The sequence below is a fragment of the Marmota flaviventris genome, chromosome 8 (assembly GCF_047511675.1).
Source record: "Marmota flaviventris isolate mMarFla1 chromosome 8, mMarFla1.hap1, whole genome shotgun sequence".
NCBI classification, from domain to species: Eukaryota; Metazoa; Chordata; class Mammalia; order Rodentia; family Sciuridae; genus Marmota; species Marmota flaviventris.
Window position 1 is genome coordinate 118,633,471 of NC_092505.1, and position 20,920 is coordinate 118,654,390.

The window sequence follows — 20,920 nt, forward strand, 5'->3', positions numbered from 1 at the left end:
TTTCACAACAATGCTGAAATTTTGTCACATCCTTAATTTTAATAAAAATATTTAAGTAAAATATTTTAATAAAATATTTAACTGTTATGTATAACACTTCGCATGAATTTATAGTTAAAATGTTTATAAGTTCCAAAATTTTTGTAGTTTTTTTAAGTGTTATCAAAAATATGTGTAGATTTGTATCAAAAGACTTTTCCTTGAATCTTTATGGTGCATTAATAGTATTAACCCATTAATGTTGAGTTAATAAATTTCTAGCTCATCAAGATTACTATAATCTGTGATAATTTTATATTTTGTGAAACATACATTCCTTTAAAGTCAATAAAAATTGACAACAGAGTTATCTGAAATTGATGACAAATCAAGTTTTCATTAAAATCATGTTTTTTTGTGTTCTAACTCTTGGGATGCATTTGCTAATAATGTTTTTCTGTATGTTGATCCATTTTATCTTATTTTTAAAGCCATTTCTTTAAGTGGGGCTTGGAAAGATTGAGGGAGGCAGGGTAGAGTTTGGATGGAAAGCACCAAAAAATGAGATAGAAGTAATAACTTTTAGTTTTCTGTAGCACAGGGAGTGACTGAGGTTCAAAATAACTTATTATATGCTTTTTAAATTGCTACAAGAGAGGAGTTTCAATACTCTAAGCACAAAGTAATGATAAAGAAATGGAAACACTAATTACCCTGATTTGGTCAGCACACTGTATGTATTCATTGAAATATACACTGTAACTGATAATTATATACAGTTATTAATCATTAATGCATTAATCAAAAAATTTAAAAAGTCTTTAAGGAGATAGAAATGCAAACTACCTTGATTTGATCCTTAAACATTGTATGTCTGTATCAAATTATCACAGCTTACCTAATAAATATATCTAATTGAAACAATAATTTTAAAAAGTATTTATAGCATATATTTTAATTTCAACTTTTGTGTAATTACACTAAATTTTACTATACCTGCTCATTTAAATATTCTTACTACTATAGTTTTGACCCATATTTGCCAAAACATTACACACTTTCATAATCTTTTGGTCTTTTTGATTGACCAAACTTGAAGTGTGATGATAATCTTTATTATTTCATTCTTTCAATAAATAAGTGATGTCTTCTTAATGAACTCTTTTTCTTCTCATTATCAGAGAAATTCAAAGCAATGAGAAGAAAAATTCTAGCCAGAGCCTAAGTGTCAAGGGTGTCACAGAAGCTGGAGACTCCTGTGCTGACTCATGATGAAGCATGAACAGATAGATTAATGAGATTAATGAGAACTGGGTTCAGTGTTTCTGCCCTAGACACCGGTGTCCTGAACCAATACAACTGGTTGGTCACATCTCTTCGGAATGATCAAATGCTTACAGGATTTGATAAATACCTTTATAATTGTCCCTACTCACCAAACTGACAGAGCGAAGACTTGGGTATAATGAGCCAGTATCATGAATGTAGAAATTAGATTCTTGTCAGAAAAAAAAATTAAGTTTACATATATTTAAATGTATGTCTTGTAACTTTCACTTAATCTGGGCACAGGCTTTTGAGCGGGTCTTTGATGTTCTGCAGGAAAATAAACTATTTGAATCCAATTACCATATTGAAAATATTCTTCCAAAGTTTTAATTCCCTGTCATTTCTCCTCCATTTGTCTGAAGTTGCTCTTCAGAATTTTAAGTAATTCATTTACATAAGAATCATTTTCTTAGTTCCAGACAGTGTGAATATTTTTATGCAGATTAAAGTGTACTCAGATAAAAACCTTAGGGAAAAAAAACCCACAAAATAAAACAAAAAAAACAAATTCCCAGAAGCCAAAATCAGATTATAGGTCTAATAAGCCGCGGTGAATTTTAATGCGCTGCAGCAACTTCAGAGATGTGCGAATGTCATCAGGTAGAATGCAATTGAGACAAAATGTGCTATTGTGCCTGTCCTTGTTATTTTCCTTATCCTAGAATAGGAATCTAATACTTTGTATGCCTCCCCAAAATGTTATATATGTGTAAAACTTCTATAATCTGATCATGCAAAGATCATTGCATAAAAATATAGATTATCAAATATAGAAAAATGAAAGAGGATTTCTCTTCCTCTAAAGCCTCAATAGCCAAATATAAGGAAAAAGTGTAATGAATTTGAAAAGCAGAGCTAACATATTCAACTCCCTAAAACACTTTAAATTTTCTAATGAAGAAAATATCTCCTGCTGAGACTTTCCCCCAGAAAACCCAATAAAGCTTTTATTAAAATGCACAGTAACAGAAAAGGCAAGTTTAAAGCAAATTTTCTGTATGGCTTAATAATACCTTTTCCTTATAAAAAAGGCACTGAAGTTCTTCATTAAAAATAATCAATAAGACACTCAAAAAATGGAGTTCAGCAAAACACGTCCTAAGTAGATTTGAAGGATACTCTATTATCAGAGTAAACCATTGGTATAAATAGTAAAATGGAAATAGACACCACTTTAGAATAATTTCTCAATGAGTAATGGCTTCATTATACATCTACAGTACATAAGGCTTGGAATTTAATATATGGAACCCAAAAATTACCAAACAAATATATATAAGAAATTTCCTCAGGTCACCTAGTTATGCTTGAGCTAGATCCTCTTTGGAATGAAACAATTTTGTTCAATATCCAATGAAGAGTTTTCCCTTGTGACAAACATGATTTTCATGGCAGTCTTGATTTTTAATAAACCAAATATTATCATTATTGAAACAGAAAAATTGGGCTAGGGTGTGTTTTAATGGTAAAGCTTCTGCCTAGCATGCACAGGGACCTGGGTTCAATGTCTAGCACTACAAAAATGAATGAAATAAAAGAGGGAAATCATGACTTTTGACTATTGCAATAAGCCATAATTTGAACTCACATCATGTCATTGAAGAAGCAATAATCTGGAAAACACTTCCATACCCTATTGTGAAAAAGATACACAGAAGTATTGTATATATACAGATCTGCACAAAACTGTTAGCAATTACCAGAATTTTGCCTAAGAAATAAATGCCAAGTAACTAAACATGCATATTTTACTTTTTTCATTTTTTTTACTGTTGAAGATTCTTCAATTAAAAATGAAAATCTTGTCTTAATTGGGTTTTAGATAATAAAATCTTAAATAGATAAGAACATTTTATTTGAAATATGGGCAAGATATGAATACCTTCTTGAAATACACAAATAGTCTATGATTTAATTAGGATTAGATTTTTAATTTAGGTTTCAGATTTTGAAATTGAAAATACATCACCCACAAGTAAACTATAATCTTCAAATTACCTGCAATGGGATCCTGTCTCACACTTCCCTGTCCCAGGATTGTTTCACGGTAGCTCTGAAACAAGCATTATTGGGTCTATTGATCTTTCCTTGAGTGGATAAAATGTTTACAAGGCCTCCTTTTTGACATATCTTCTCATAATAACTTCTCTTAAAACTAAGGGAAGACACACAGATAATATCAACACTTAATGTGCAACTCACAGCCACTAAAAGACACAGAGTGAGAAATCAATAGTTTTTGCCTTTTTCACAGCATTAAAATCAATACTTTGGCCTAAGAGCTTTAAGTCTAGGAAATGTGCAGTGCACAGCATAGACTACTTCACATGTCTGCCCTTTCTTCTGCTTTCTGTAGAGGCAAATAAAACAAACAACAATGACAAACACACCTATTTCCTTCTACCTCCATTTTGACAAGATCCCTTCCTGGAACTTCTCTTGTTTCTGCTTGGTTAAGAAGGAGATTTGATGATGAGACCCCAATCTTACCATCTTCTCTTTCTTGAGAGATATCTAGGTGAATATATTGTTTGGTTCAGCATCCCTTAATAGAATAATCCTGAGATTCAAATGTATGCACATTAATTGAAAATTATGAATAGCCTGTTGTTGGGAAGAATACTAGGTGTTATCAACCCTAAAATTTTCTGTTATGCCCAGGAGGAAGTCCAAAGTTACCATATGTCTTACAGCTTCTAAGGACAGAAAAGACTTGGGATCTAGGTAAAGGTGTGATTCAGAGAGTTTTACGCAGTGTGGTTTTATGAAGAAAAGAATCAATGAAGGCATGTATTAAAAAGTTTTTAAATCTCTCTGCAGAAATTGTGGTACATGCTTGTTTTTCTCATTGTTAAACCACTGATAGATAAAAACACTTCCTCCAAGAATTTGATGTTTTGCTAGAAAGACCACCAACTTTCTGCAACACTGTTTTTGAATTGTGATACTTATCTGAATTAAGAGAAAAATTAGTAATGATAGGGACAACTGTCAGTGGACCTGCAGCACAATACAAAAATAGTATGTGCTGGAAAATCACTATGACTTCCTGTCCTCACCTTTTGATTAATACCCAAGAAATCAATTTAAAAGGAATACAAATACCCTTCCAAAGTAGAATACAAAAATTTGAGCAAATCTGCAACCTCAAATAAATTTTAAAAGTTTTATTATTAAAGACTTCAATCCATACCTGTTTAAATGGTTCAAACTATAATTGCATACAGATTGACAGGAACATCAGTATATTCTAGTGATACATTTGCAAAGGTGAAATCAATTTGGTGATCACAATAAAAGGTTCTCTCGGGCTAGGGATGTGGCTCAAGTGGTAGTGCGATCGCCTGGCATGCGTGTGGCCCGGGTTCTATCCTCAGCACCACATACAAAAACAAAGATGTTGTGTCCGCCGAAAACTAAAAATATAAATATTTAAAAATTCTCTCTCTCTCTCTCTCTCTCTCTCTCTCTCTCTCTCTCTCTCTTAAAAAAAAAGGTTCTCATCATGTTAGGGACTCAATGTTTATGTACCTTGTCTCACCCTAAATTCATATGTTGAAGACCTCATAACCAATGTGATAATATTTGGAAATGGACCTTGTGGGAGGAGATTAGGTTTAAAGTAATGATGGTGGGACACCATGATTGTATTAGTGCACTTGCAAAAAGAGAGCTTATTGGTTGGCATGTCCAATATCATGGTGCCAGCTTCTAGGGAGAGCCTTTTTGCTACTAACACCATATGGGAGCTCCACCATGATGACATTATCTCATCTTAATTACTTTCTGAATATCCCACCTCCAACATACATCTTTGAGGATTGGATTTCCAACTCATGAAATCCAGAGAACACACCTATACCATAGCTATGATAATAAGTTAACCCAACAACAGAAACACTTGACTTCTATCTATACATTCTTGGGAAAATGTTGGAGAATGTATTACACAAAATGTGGGAATGGGAAAAAAAATGGAGAGTGATGTCACAGTGTCATGGTGTACTCTCATGAGCCCAGTCATGCTTGGGCAGTGGGATAGGTTGCTGAGGGACCAAGGATGACACCTGGAGATGGGATACGAGACATAATGGGATGTGAAAAATGCTTATGAGGGCAGGTCCTGTGGTGAGGATCTGGTCTAGCAGTATCCCCACTTTTTGCAGTGTCTCTGGGGTTTGGTCAGAAAACAAGACTTTTGACCCTGGTGATACTTTGTCCAGTGACAAGCCTTATACTCTCCATAGGGCTCTGATGCACAATAGTTACCACAGGGAGGGGCTTTTGTAGTATAGGTTACAGAAGCAGAGATAGCATCATCTTAGCTTGACTTGACCCATTGTGTGACCAGCATCCTGAAGGACTTGTAATGCATGCAAGAAAGCCCTTTGTGCAAATCTCACTCACTCCCCAGCTTACATGGCAGAAGAGATTTTCCTACAAGATAATGTTTGTCTGGACGGTTCGGCCCAGATTCACACATACTGTTCCCTGGACTTTGCTATGTTCTTGGGAATGAAAAGCACATATCAGAGATGTCGTGATTTTCTGTTCTTATTTTCCCAAGGATGACAAACATGGGATTCCAGAACTAGGAGAACAAACATGGAAGAGAGAAGAAGAGAATTCCCTAAGGTGATCATAAAATGAAATCCCAGGGTCAGTGATCTGGAACAGACTCAGAGGATGAGTCCAGTTTCTGGAAGAACATGAAATTCTGTTTGATCAAATTAGATTGATTTGCTGGGTGTGGGGGTGCATGCCTGTGATCCCAGCATCTCAGAAGGTTGAGACAGGAGGATCATAAGTTCAAAGCCAGCCTCGGCAACTTATAGAGGCCCTCGGCAACTTATAGAGGCAACTTAAGAAGACCCTGTCTTAAAATAAAAAGTGCTAGTGATGGAGTGGGGTGGGGGGGGGTAGGTGAGTGGTTATATCCTTTGTACCAAAAAAATTAGATTGATTAAATACAGGTATTATGTAAAAAAATTGAGAATAGACACACACATTTACATATACACCTATATATAAAATCTTAAAACCATTTAAGCAAAATTAACAGCTATTGACAAAAATACTATTGAGAAATGAAACAATTATATACACAGGTGATTGAGCCATGAGCAATATTTATATAGTTGTAATAATATTATAATAATGCAAATAATGAATATTTATGAAGGCAAAATTACTGCATTAGAAGTACGAGAGAAGTTTTTGTATTATGTAAAACAGTAAAGAGAGTCAGATCCTTATATCTTTCCATAGAAATCAAAATATATTATCTATAATTGAAAATAAAACACAAATACTGGGCCAATCATGTTACCTAGGTATATGAATATAAATTCCAGAAGTCTCATGTAATAATATGCGGTATATTTATCTCTAGAGCAGAAGTCTGATGAGGAAGGTAGAGGCAGGAGACTGTCCTCTTTTATGAGACTTACAAAGAAGTCATTCACATCACTATTGTTATGACTCAAATTTAGAAACAAAATCAGGAGGAAAAGTGGAGAGAAAGTCATATCTTTGCTTCGGTAAAGAATGCATTGTGTCTGTAATTCCACAGACCATCTGCTCTGTCTTCAATCAGAAGTTACCAAAATAACAGTTTATTCTCTGGTAATGGAATCTTTAAAAATGGGAGCACTGAAGAATCAAAAGTGCATCATCTATGAAATCTAAAAGATGCGGGTTTTAATCTCAATCATGATACATAGAACTACTGTGGACTTGGTTAAGTTACTTGGTCTCTTGAACCTCACTTTCCTTATTTGTCAAGAAGGGTCATAAAACTGGTATGAAGATTTAATGAAATAATCTAAAATATCACCAGTCTCTTTAATGATTAATAACAACACAGGAATATAGAGACAATGTGATAGTTAATTTTATTTATTGACTCGGCAGGGCTGAGGGCTGCTTCCATTGTAGAAATTGTTTCTGGCTGTGTCTGTGAGGGGGAGTCCAGAAGAGGTTATTATTTGAATGAGGAGGCAGAGTAAAGAGGCACCTCACTGATGTGAGCAGTCAGCACCTTATTTGTTGAGGGCCTGAATAGCACAAACCATCAGAGGGGAAATTCCCTTTCTTCTTGAGCTGAGACAACCACTATCTTCATCCTCTCCTACACCCACACACATTGGCTTTGGGCTTGGAAACTGACCTCACATTTCCCCCACCCACCTCTGCAGGCTTCTGAGCTCACACTAGCTTTTCTGGGTCTCCAGCTGGCAGATGAGTGTTCTTAGCCTCCATAAGTTCATAAGTCAATTCCCTTTATAAATATCCTCTGCTACATCTATATATCCTATTAATTCTCTTTCTCTGGACAGCCCTGGCTAATACAGATATTACTCATTGTGCTGAGGAATCAAAACTGTCAAAATTAGGTATCAATGAAGTTACTCTGTTCATGGTGTTTATTTAATTATACGTAATTATTTTAGTATCACAAAAAAATTACATTGAAATTATCTGCTCTTATGATTCCCTAAACTGATTTTACTCATGGTGTTAGTCAGTTTGGGGCTTTTAGCTAACTAAAGTTTATATATAAAAATATGAAAATGACTGAATGACATATGAATATGAGAATTATCCCTGTGGGAGAATAACTGAATAACAAATGCAGATATTTGGAATAATTCATCTAAAGGTAATGAAAAACAGAGAAAATGACACGGGGTCATAGAAGAGACAGAACACCTACAGGTTTTCTTAAGCAAATTGATGTTTCCTTTGTGCCTGGTTGTCACTCTCTATGGCCATCCTATGTCAATGTTCAGCAAGTGTCAAGTAGAAATACAGTTGTGAGCTTTGGACTTCCTCAACACAAGCCAGAGATAAGCAGGAATAATGCGTTCAGCATCAGTACTCCAACAAAAAGTAGGAGTTACAAACATAAAAATGCCAGTGGGAAATGTAATATATGGAAATTGGTTTGCTTAACCTTACCTTCTGACGGAGAATGATGGTCCCCCTCCATTTATCTATCTGATATCATAAACTGCTTATCTCAGCTCCAGGGCTGATATCACTTTCCATGAAGCAGCTGGTGAATCATAGCTAAATCAAAGCTGCCATGCTTTCAAATGTGAGGAAGTGCAGTCTGCCTGTCTCCATGAGGATAATTCAACAAACGTGCATTTTTTTTGCAGTAACATCATCAGAGTAAAGCTATTTTAAAATGTGTTTAGTTGAGGACAGATTTTCATTATTTCCTTATCAAACCGTTCTCTGTAATACTCAGTTCAAAGAGAAAAGTATACCTTTGCTCCTCAAAGAAAATAACTGGCTAACTGCATTTTACATTTCTCAAATATGCCATCTTTGAAGCAAGAAGGATACTTTAATGGCCTTTTATTGATAGCTGTTCAAAATAATACATCATATTTTTCACTGTTATGTCATCTAAATTATTTTTCCAACTTATAAGTAACATCTTGAGAGAAACTATAACAGTTAAGTCCTAATAGCAGTGATTTGGGTCCTCTTTCATTTTTTTTTTAAAGAGAGAGAGAGAGAGAGAGAGAGAGAGAGAGAGAATTTTAATATTAATTTTTTTTTTTTTTTTAGTTTTCGGCAGACACAACATCTTTGTTTGTATGTGGTGCTGAGGATCGAACCCGCGCGGCACGCATGCCAGGCGAGAGCGCTACTGCTTGAGCCACATCCCCAGCCCCCCTCTTTCATTTTTTAATGAATTGATTCAAGAAATATACATGCTAATATGATATGTCAAGAGCTTTGTAAAGTTTTGAACAACCAATAAAAAATAAATAAAAGAAAAAAAAAGAAATATACATGCTAAGAAAAATATTAGTGAAAGATCATGAGAAGCAAAAATTCTGATAGAAGATACAGATAATACAATAAATACCAAAGCAATCAATCTGAAGGATGAAAATTATCCAGTAAAATTAGCTAGTTCTCAATAGTAGATGGGACAAGTATCTGCAAACACATTTTCCCTTGCCATTTATTGAGAAAGATATTAAAATCACTTAGAATGGTATAAAATATAATGTTTTGAATTTAAGTTATAACTCCTTATTTACTATCTCTTTGGTTGGGCTATATTGTATATTTAACATATTATCTATAAAATGTTTATTATTTAAATCTTATTCCAGAGAAATTTAGAGTTATAGAAAGGCAACATTTAAGTAAAAGTAGAATAGTATCTTCTACAACATAAGCACTCAGCGGTCATGTTTTCTTTATTTTTCACATTTTGATCATCTCTTCAATTTGCCTTCAGAAACTGGTACATTGTGACTGTTTACATTTAAAGAAAATATTTTCATTAAGGAAATAGGAACTTCACTGTATCAAATGGACCTATACAGTGTCAGATTTCTATCAATCAGTGATTCTCAAAGCTAGATGGTTTACCCCAAGAAAATTTGGAAATATTTTGGTTATCACACCTCAGTAGGAGTTCCTAACATCTAGTGAGTAGAGGACAGAAGTATTGTTGAACATTCCAAGACATGAAGAATTCACAAGAGAGCCCACCCCAGGTGAAGCATTATCCAGCTCAGGAAGTCAACAGTGCAGTGGTTGAAACCCTTATCTATGCATGAGAATGATCCCTCATGTTTATTAAAATGAACATAGAAATAGTTCTGCTCTCTTCCAGAATAAGAGCTTCTTTTTCCCCCAGTATACTTTTAGGCCAGAAGAAGAATGAACAAAATGCAGGAGGGAGCAGTAAAAATAAAAAATAAAGAACGAATTTCCCGGCTGGTAGTTCTAAGTTTGCAAAACTGACTGCAACAATGAAGAGAGTATATGAGCTACCCCACGTTCTCTGAGCATCAGTGTTCTTGATTAGAAACACAGGGACTGTAAGTAATGTCTTCCTTTTAGGGCCCGTGAAATTAATTGGAATTGCATATGTAAAGTTTTTAGCAAAATATATGGCATAAATATATCTTCAAAAAATAATGGCGTGATTATATAGATATGAGACAAAAACAAATAAATAAATAAACCATACTCTACAATAAATTTATTATCTTGATCAAAATGATTTGGTTTTAAAATTCTCTGTAGATATTTTGCAGTCTGACCTCAGAAACCAAATGCTTTCAAAAAGCAAGGCATGCAAGGGGCAAATCATTCTGGGTCTCTCCTCATCAACCACCAAACACCACTAGCATTTTTCTATGACTATTTTTAGTCCCCATAACCTACCCTCCAATTTTTTTTAAATGAATGTCGTCTAAAAACTTTAAAATGAATTACTTTCTTCATTCTTATTTTCCATTGCTGCATTCATCTAAAGTAAACTATTTTCTTATTTTTTACTAGCTTATTAATTTAAAAGAACATAGGAAAGAAATAAGGAGAATTCATTAGGGAGCATCAGACCATAGTAGAGAAAGATTCTTACATATCAAATTCCACCCAGTAAATAAATCAGTAAATAAGAACTGACTACAAGAAAGTCAGGCATTTTTGTTTTGTTTTGTTTTAAGAAAACATTTTAATTTCAAAATCTATGAAGTATTTCTCCATCTTTAAAATTTCAAATATTACTAGTGAATACAAGCCAGTGATATATGTTGTATTCAATCCTAAGGAATTCGATGGAATTAGGAAGCCTGAAGTATATAAAAAAGAATTTTCAATGAATTTGATCACTAATATATAGAAATATGTACAATTGCTACTTCAAAATTCTAACACTTGTCAAAATCCTTTGTCATTATATTTTCTTAATATTGAATTATATATTCTCTACTAGACATAAGACATTAAAATCCTATCTAAGTAGCAGAAGAAAAATAGAAAATTTTCCCTTTGCCTTGGGGATGAATTTAGAACTTATATTTGAATTCTATTGACTGCTTAAGCAATTATCAGAAACTTACCAATGTATATGAAAGTGTGCATAGTGGAATACTCTTTATGAACATTACTTAAAATTGGTCTTAAAATAAAACTTCAAAAAATTTTACAGTAGTAATGCTGCATGATTCTTGCAATCCTTGTCACAATAAGTATAAAACTTGTTGCAATAAAATAAAATCAATTAAAAAATTTAAAATCCTTGTTACAATAAAATAAAACTCTAAAAGTAGCTATACTATAGATTAGAACTATAGTTCATGGCAATAGGTAACATTGCTTTGATAATAATATTGCTTTGCAAATTCAACTGGAATCCAAAAAGAGGAGAAAAAGTTTTTTTCTCTATGAACTCAAAAATAGATATTCTTCTTTAAATTTTAAGTTTTGATCTCTTATAAATGAGCCCATGGGCAACGACTTTTTCACTATGAAAAATGACATTAGCAGACAATTTGGAAGAGATTTGGTCAAATTTTATCAGAAGTTCGAGGTACCAAATTAAATAACTTTGCAGAAATCACAGCCAGTAGATATTTAGAAGAAAGGAGAATAAATATAATGTCAAATTGTATTATCTCTAAGTGTCTATGTTACTGATAAACAGTGGAGTTTGTAAAGTTCTGAGAGATTGTTTGGCAAGGCAAAGTATCAATTAAATGCAAAATAAATATTGGCTTAGAAGTAAAGGAACTCAAATATTCAGTTCCCAGAGAGTCTTTCAGATGAAGCAAAATATTGCAGCATATATTAGAGCAAAGCAAATATAATAAAAGCAAGTACTAATTAAAAGAAGATGTGGGATAAAATAAATGAAGAAAAAAATAAATAGTGATGATTTAAATTTTTCTAAACCATGAATTAGGATTGACAGTTATTTCACATGAAACACAGTAAATATTACATCATATAAAACACAATATGAAACCGACCAAACAATAGACAACAAAAAAGTCATCCTCCAGATGCTGAGGCAAGAACGTAAGCTTAAAGCTAGCCTCAGCAAGATAATGAAACCCAGTCTCAAAAAAAGGGGGGGGGGAGGGGGGCTGAAGATGTGGTTCAGTGGTTAAGTACCCTTGAGTTTAATCTCCCATGCACCTCCCCCAAATAAATCACCTGCCAACATTTACTAAATATGGTTTATCTACTTCCAAGAAATCCAAATTCTGGCCTAAGATTCACAAAACCAGAAGGAACTTTGCTCCTGGCCTTACAATGAATAGAGCTGAGCTAACTTCAAGTTAATAACTTGTTCTGAAACCATTAAATAGCTGAGGTCACATGGTGAACAGGAGAGGAACTTGCAGGGAAGTAGAACACACAGGGCCACATGCTCATCTAGAGTTGAAGATGCTGCACATCAGTAATCAGAGTCCAGCTAGAATGAGAGACTCCAACACTGGAGGCGAGGCAGACCTTGGCACAGGCTGAGCCCCTAGGAGGTCAAGAGCCTGGGGAGTCAACAACCTTCTGCAGTCTCTCGCTCCACAAACCACATCAACTACTCAGAAAAGATTAGAGACACACTCAGGATGGCAGGCAGTCCTACAGGAAGGGAACAAAACTTTGTATAAAGGTAAGAAATTCCACAAAGCCCCATCTCCTCTGCAGTGGGATGCTAGGGCTGCCATGGCAAAGCACCACACTCTGAGGGCTTAAGTCACAGAAATGAATTGTTTCACAGTGACAGAGAGAAGAAATCCAAATCTAGCAGGTCGTCAGAGTTGGTTCATTCTGTTGACTGTGAGAAAGGATCACTTTTATGCCTTTAGTTTAGCTTCTGAGGGTAGCTGGTAATCATCTTTGGGATTCCTTGACCTGTAGACACATCACCCCAATCTCGACCTTTGTACTGACATAGAATCTTCTCTTTATATGTGTCTGTCTCAGGGTCTAAATGTGTTGCCTTCTAAAAAGGTACCAGACACATAGAATTAGGGCATCAGCTATAATCTCCTTATATAAACATTTCAAGTTTCAAGCCCTATAAAAATCCTCTTCCCAATTAGGCTCACATTTTGAGATCCTGGGAGTTAGGATTCCAACATGTTGTTTTATGTGTGTGTGTGTGTGTGTGTGTGTGTTTCTGAGAGGGCACAATTCAACACATAATATCTTTTATCTACACTGTAGCCACTGTGAAACACAAGACTTGACCTTTGGGGAGGGAAGAAAACATTACTATTTCTCAACTGCTGGTAAAAATGCATGGAACTAGGAAGGGAGAAAAGAGAAAAAAATGGCTCTACCTGAGAGAGAGGCAATGTTGTCTGCAGTGAACCCACAAAATAGTGGAGAGGGATCAAATAACAGGGAATACCATGCCTTCTAGACCCAGGGCCACACCACATGCCTAAGACTGAGGTTTAATCAGAAAATCAATGAACATCCTTGCCAGCATAAGCCAGCAAGCCTCAAATAATAAGTAACAGCACCATAAGGCTGAAAAAGAGGCAGAACAGGAACAAAAATACATATGGCAACTCCCTTTGAGTCACAGAACAAACAGAAGCTCTGAATTTCAGCTTCAAAGAGACATTGCTTGATAAACCATCCCTTGCACAGAACTCTAGGTATTGCTACAGAAATTTGAAATCTGATTTGCAATGAGGGTAACCATAGCGACAACAGATCTCAGGCCAAGCCTAACTCCTAGCTATATTAAGTAAAACCCCACCCTACAAGTCTAGCAGAAGGAAAAACATACAAATAGGCAGACTTGAAAACTCCCCAGTCTCTGCTGTTTCATGTATATTGTCTGCTTTTCATCAAAAACGATAATGCATTAAAGGCAAGAAGAAGCAGGTTCAGAAGAAACAAAGCCACCATATGGCTCAGATGTGACACAGGTGTAAGAAGAAATTGACAAGAAATCACAAATAACTGTGATTCACAAGTTTAAGGCCTATGAACATGTAATATTGTTTATTATACAAAGCCTCATAAAAATGAAAATATTTTCTATATATATTTGCTGTGGACAAATGTAATTTTAAATGTTTTTTCAAAAGCAACAGCATTTACAAAAGCAAGAAAAGAAAAAAAAAGGAAAGAAGGAAGGAAGGATAAAAATACTGAAAGAAAAAGGAGAAAAAGGATGAGCTGAATTCTATCACCTTCAAATTCAAGTGTTGAAGCCCAATCCCCTTGTATGGTCCAAGAGACCCTGGAGACAGGGTCATTACAGAGGTAATTCACGTAAGGCCACTAAGGTGGAACCTACTGCAATCTGGCTGGTCTTACAGGTAGAGAAAATATGGAGACAAAGAAACTCTACACATGGGTATGCACAGATGAAAAACCAGGTGAGAACACATTGATAGTTGGCTATCAGCAAGCCCATGAGGAGGAATAGTTCCTGTTCATGGACTGCAAGATATTATCAAGAAGTAAATTCTACCCAATTTGATCTACAGATTCTACACAATACCAATCACAATAAAAGTTGTGTTCTATGCTCATTTATGTACAAGAAGATTATGTTCTAAGGAAAAATAAAAACAACTAAAATAGCCTACATCAATTTGAAAAGTGAAACAAAAATGTAGAGAATTTCACTACCTTATTTTGAGACTAACACATAGATCAGTGGAAAAGACTAGATAACAGTCAACTAACTTAACAAATGTGCAAAACCAATTTAAAAATAGAATAGTGTTTTTTTTTTTTTTCTCAACAAATTGTGCTGGAACATTTGAAGAACATCTATACGCAAAGAAAAAATGAATCTGGGCATATCGCATATTATATAAATTTAACTCAAAATAAATCAAAGACCTAAATATTAAATATAAAACCATAAAACTTCTGGAAGAAAATATGAATGACTTTGACTTGGAAGGTATTTTTAAAATACAACACTCAGAGCACAATCTGTAAAATAAGTTGGCAAATTAGACTTAGTTGAAATTAAACACTTTAACTGTGCTAAAGATATTGATTTGCAAATGAAAAGACATTCCATAAACGGGGTAAATATTTGTACATCACCTATCTCAGAAAGAAATTGTATTTAGAAATATTAAGGAACTCCCAAAACTTGACAATCAGAAATTTAGGAACTTAGCTGTGTGTGTGGTGGTATATGCCTATAATCCCAGTGGTTTGGGATGCTGAGGCAGGAGAATTGCTAATTCAAAGCTAGCCTCAGCAACTTAGCAAGACCCTAAGCAACTTAGCGAGAACTTGTCTCTAAATAAAAAATATTAAAAGGGCTAGGGATGTAGCTCAGTGGTTAGGCACCCCTGGGTTCAATCCCAGGTACTAAAAGAAACTAACACCCCCCTTGACTCCTGGAAAAAAGTAAAGAAAATTAGGAACTTGATTTGAAGAAAATAGGCAAACAGCCTACATAGACATAGGAAGATATATCAATGAAAATAAACACACGAAAAGATGCTTAATAGCTTTAGTCATTTAGGAAATTCAATTAGAAGCACAATGAGATACTACTACAAACCTACTAGAGCTGTTAAATAAATAAATAAACAAACAAATAAATAAATGGAACAAGCCTTTCTACCCTTCCCCTTCAGTTACTACAGAAGGGAATATTTGTTTATTTGCATTGCTGCCCATCAATATGTACAATTATTTGTGCTGATCAAAAATTTGAAAATTTGAAGTGGAAATGTTAACTACTCTGATTTGATCATTATACTCTAAACATGTAGAATTCTCATATTTATTCCATAAATTTATACAATTAAAATAACAAATAATTATGCTAATGAGCATACAGGGCAATTAGAAACTCATACATTTACTGTGGGAATACAAAATGGTAGCCACTTGGGAAAATTTTTTGGTAATTTCTTAAACAGGTTTACATACATTTACCTTATGGCCCAGCATCCCAGTCCTGGGTTTCTTTCAAAATAAATGAAAATTTCTGTTCGTACATAGATCCCAGAAGGTCAACCCTTATAGTAACTTTATTCGTCATTTCCAACACCAGTTTTATTTTAGTTGGTAAATGGATGAATAAACTACTGTACATCTAACCAGTGTAAACTAAGTAACAATGAAAAATGAATGATTGATTTATACAACAACATGGATAAACCTTAAATACATTTTGGTAAGGAAAAAAACTTCAAAAGATTACACATTGTGTCATTTGTTTTACTTGTCACTCTTCAAAAGGCAAAACTACAAGGTGAAAACCAGAGCATTACCTCCTGGGGATGGAAGGGGTAGGAAGAAAGCCTGTTCTAAAGGGAAACAGAAAAGTTCAAGGTGGTGCAACTCTTCTGTGTCAAACGTGCTGGTGGATACACCACTCTGCAGCTGCCCAAATCCTCAAAACTGGTACCACCAAATGAATTTTGCTATACATTAATTTAACAAAAAATACAGGAGAAGCTGGAATGTAGACCCTGATAAATGAATCCGATGAACAAATGAATCACTTAACTGCATAAAAGGTAAAAGGTAAAGAGAGAGAGAGAAGACATAATGAACTATATGCTAATACTGTATCCTAGTTACCAAATTCATTTCTCATAAAGTACAGGTTAGAAATTCTGAACTACTTTAAATGAATATGTGGTTTGAACTAAAAATACATTATAAATAGAGTAAGATCCAGATTTTTTCACCATCATTTAAAAAAAAAATTAAATAAGGATATAAAGAGGCCAGAATGGAGCTCACTGGAGTCAAAGTATCAACATAGACATATATTAATACAGAAATCAATTGAGAGGTGTATGTGTACTACTTAGATTGGTATATATTTGTGTTGGCATAGAGCATAGCTCTCTCTTCTGGGAAGCATTGCAAATTGTAAAAACCTGAACGACATAATAAATAACCATGGTGTTAATTATAAACCAAAGAATAAAATAAATATCCATGAGTCCATGATGATATAACTGAGTACATAAAGAAATAAATAAAAGAGGGAGGGAAGGGTTAATAATTCTTCCTTATGTAAAAAGTCCAATTAATAAATGTAAAAGATATTACACATATGAAAAAAATCATCATTATATTGTACCAGCTATAGTTTAAATATTTATGTCCCCTCCATAATGCCCATAAAATTGGAATCACAATGTGATGGCATTAAGAAAGTTAGGAAAGGATTTTTAGGCAGTAATGAAGTATTGAGAGTAAAGTTCTCAAGAACGGAATTAGTGACCTAATAAAAGCTATGGAGGGAATTTGCTAGATTACTTAAGCCCTTCTGTACCTTTTAGCATGAGGAAACATAGAGAATGTCCATTCTGGAGGATGCCAAAACAAGATACCATTAAAGTCAAGTCCTGGTCCTGGAGCTATAGAGCAGATGTGCCCATGGCCAGGACAGGCCAAAGCTGAATGGACCCGTCTTTTCTTGCCTGTGGGAGTCTGAGCCAAGCCAAGGCCATCCCAATGAGTCAACCTTTCACCTGGTGTTGGCTGGGCCAGGCTGGTGCAGAGGCCAGCTCCACATAGTAATGAAGTCTCAAACCCCCAGAGTGTCCATGATCCACTCACCTGAACCCTTACTTCCCATAGGGGTTGGGCAGACAGACATGGAATTTTCACTGCTAACCAGTAACATTGGCACATTTCCGAAACTTAATTGTCATAAATTTGGACACCTATCATTGGTACTTCTCTAAACCCTCATTACCATAAATTTGAACCAATAACCAATTAACCCACATGCTACATGAACTCCTAGACTTGCATATTCAAGTGGCCAACTGCTATCAGTCCCCTCTCACCCTGCAAGAGCTCTGTTTCTATTTTTCCTTCTTGATTCAAATTCTACCTTTATACTCATTCTTATTCATCTGTGGAATTCATTCTTTGAAGTCATTAGACAAGAGCCCTGAAATGATAAATTAGTAGTAAGGTGCTGCAGGGCATAGACTGCCATTAAGGGCTGTAACACGCCATTCAAAGGTAGTAGAGAAGAATCGGGCTTTACCAGCTGTGTCCCTCACTCATCTTGATTAACTTCTAACACTGCAGCAGGCTTTCTTGGTTGCAGAGGCCTACAGCTTATGCAGACCCCAAGTCAGACCCAGCAACCAAAGTTCACGGATCCAGCAGTTGAAAGAAGATGTGAGGCACAGTGGGAATACAGTTCACCCTTTATTTGGAGGCAGCCACAGCCCTTAGCCAGCTAGTTCCAATTATCCCCAGTCTCATTTAGCCCCCATTTTTATGTACAGTCCAAAGAAATAAGGCACAATGACGACAGGTTACATAGTGGGTATGTGCTCATAAGACAATGTCATAACCTTGAGAATATAGTGAATCAGAGTGTTTTTAATACTTACTACACACTGACCATAACAGCCAGTTCATGGCCTTAGATAACAGCCTGTCAGAAGCTTCAGGGAGGAGCCTAACTGTAGACATTTTGAGGGTGCTGTGAGGCACCGGTGAGAAAGAATCATCTTAGATCAGCCAAAGACGTGAAGAGTCATCAGCACATAGAAATCCGAGGTGTTGCTATCTATATTCCTAGGGTCTGTAGTATCCGTAAATAAACATCAAAATCAAAGAGGTTTTCCTCTGAGTCAAGGGAGCTGCAAGTAAAAGATGCCTGAGAAGGGAGCTCTTAAAGAAGACCCCTGTGAGAGAGCCCTGACCAACAGCCAAACTGAGTTGGACTCCAGTTTAAGAATGAGCTGCCATAGCAATTTCTTACTTCTGCTCCTTTCATGCTCCTCAATTCTGTCACCCAACCCGGAGGATATGAAACCATAACCTGGGGACTAAGGGTGGGAAGTGATAATCCAGTGTGGGAATTAAAGAGGAAGCCAAATAAGCCCCTAGTCTCCTCTTTCAGCTTCCTCTCTGCAGCCGACTCCAGAAGATGGAATGAGAAAAATTTGATCTTTGTATCAACTGAAAATGATTTAAAAACACATGAGGCTTGCCTGAATTTTTAATAAATTAGCAAGGAAAACACTTTCTAATTAATGAGCTTAATAGCTCAACAGAGATGAAAATTTTAAAAAAAATAACAAAACTTATCCCATGAAGTGGGCTTATTTATTTATTCCTGCAGGGCTAGAGATGGAACCTAGGGCCTTGCTAGGTAAGCACTTTGCCAATGAGTTTTATCCCCATCCTGAAGTATGTGGCATTTATATTTATACAAATATTATTTATGACATCTGAACAAAGGGGAAAATAGAACAGCTGTGGTTTAGAATAGCAAAGGAAATGCAAAAGTTTAAATAAATTCCATGGAAAATATAGGATTAAAAAATGTCCATTGGCAAATTTGATACCAATGAAAATTAAGTTTGATTGAAAATGCCCTCCACCCCCGCCACACACACACATACACCAGGACAAGAAGGATTAGAAGATAGGATTATAGGGGTAAAATATATTGTGTGTAATGGAACTTGATGGTGACCTTGTTCATTAAAAGAGTGTAATACTTTTGGAAACACTGGATCATAGAAAGGTGGTGTCTTAGAAAAAAATATTTTGGGTTCCTCCCTTTGTACCATTGTGTGATTTGTTAGAGGAGACATGGTACTAGGTGGAGAAAGTAGATGAGGTATTTCCAGCCAGGACAGGAGTTTTCCATGGATGAAATAAAAAAGGATTTTAAGGGAATAAGTGGGGAAACTAGGACTAGAGAAGAGATGCAAAAGGATTCACCTTTGAAGAGTGAGAAATGTAAAGCATGTCACAGACAGTGGAGATGAAATAACTAAATCTATTTTAGAAGACATATTCATGGACATTAGGATGAAAATAGAGACTGAATGCCAATAAAGGTTCATAAGCTGTCAATTTTTTTAAGATGGTAAGATTATGAAAAAAATCCCAACCTTTGCACATAGAAGTGGAAACATAGACTTGAGGTTCAGGATAAAGACCATACACCAGAAAAATAGGTACTCGTTATGACCAAAGCAATAAAAATAGCTGTCACTAAGTAGGACCTTTTTTGCAGATATTAAAGAAGGAGAAGAAAAGGCCAAACTTTGGTAAATATCAGCACACAAATCACCAGAAAGAAAAGAGAAGACAGGGAGAAAGATTAAGAAAGGAAAGGCAGAGTAAACTTTGAGCACAAGCCAAATGTGAGAATGTCAGGAAGGTCAGATTCAGCTGAAAGATCAGCAGAAGAAAGACAGAGTATGTCATTGGACTTGGCAATTCAAAGCCCCACATAATTTTAAAGGGAACATTTTAGGGACTTAATTTACTCAGCAAAAACTGTGAGAAGAGTGGAAGTCTTATTTTCCTTCAGAAATAACCCTTGTGTTTTCTTAGATCCAAGTTTGAATCTGATTTCAAAGGTGGAGTGTCTTATATACATTGTTTTCCTTCATAGGTAAATATGACTTGCCTGAACATACATTCATTGTGACCACAACCATTGACCTTATGGACATGCCTGTAGGTATGTGCCCTCAAAACATTTAGCTTATATAAAATAAATGCTGGGGAATTTCTTTGAGAGTAAGAAAAGACAATCATATTATCATTCTGTTTTGTTTTTTAAGAGGTCTGTGCATGCCTATAGTCCTAGCAGCTTGGGAAGTTGAGGCAGGAGGATCACAAGTTCAAAGCCAACCTGTAAAACATAGTGGGGCTTTGTCTCAAAATAAATTTGTAAAGGACTGAAGACGTGGCTAAGCAGTGGCTAAGCATCCTTGGGTGAATACCTGATACAAAAATAAATTAAATGAATAAATAAATATTTTTAAAAAGAGTTTTCTTTCAATAGTCTAGATTGAACTTACAATTTATATCTTTTCCTTATAAAATGAAAGTT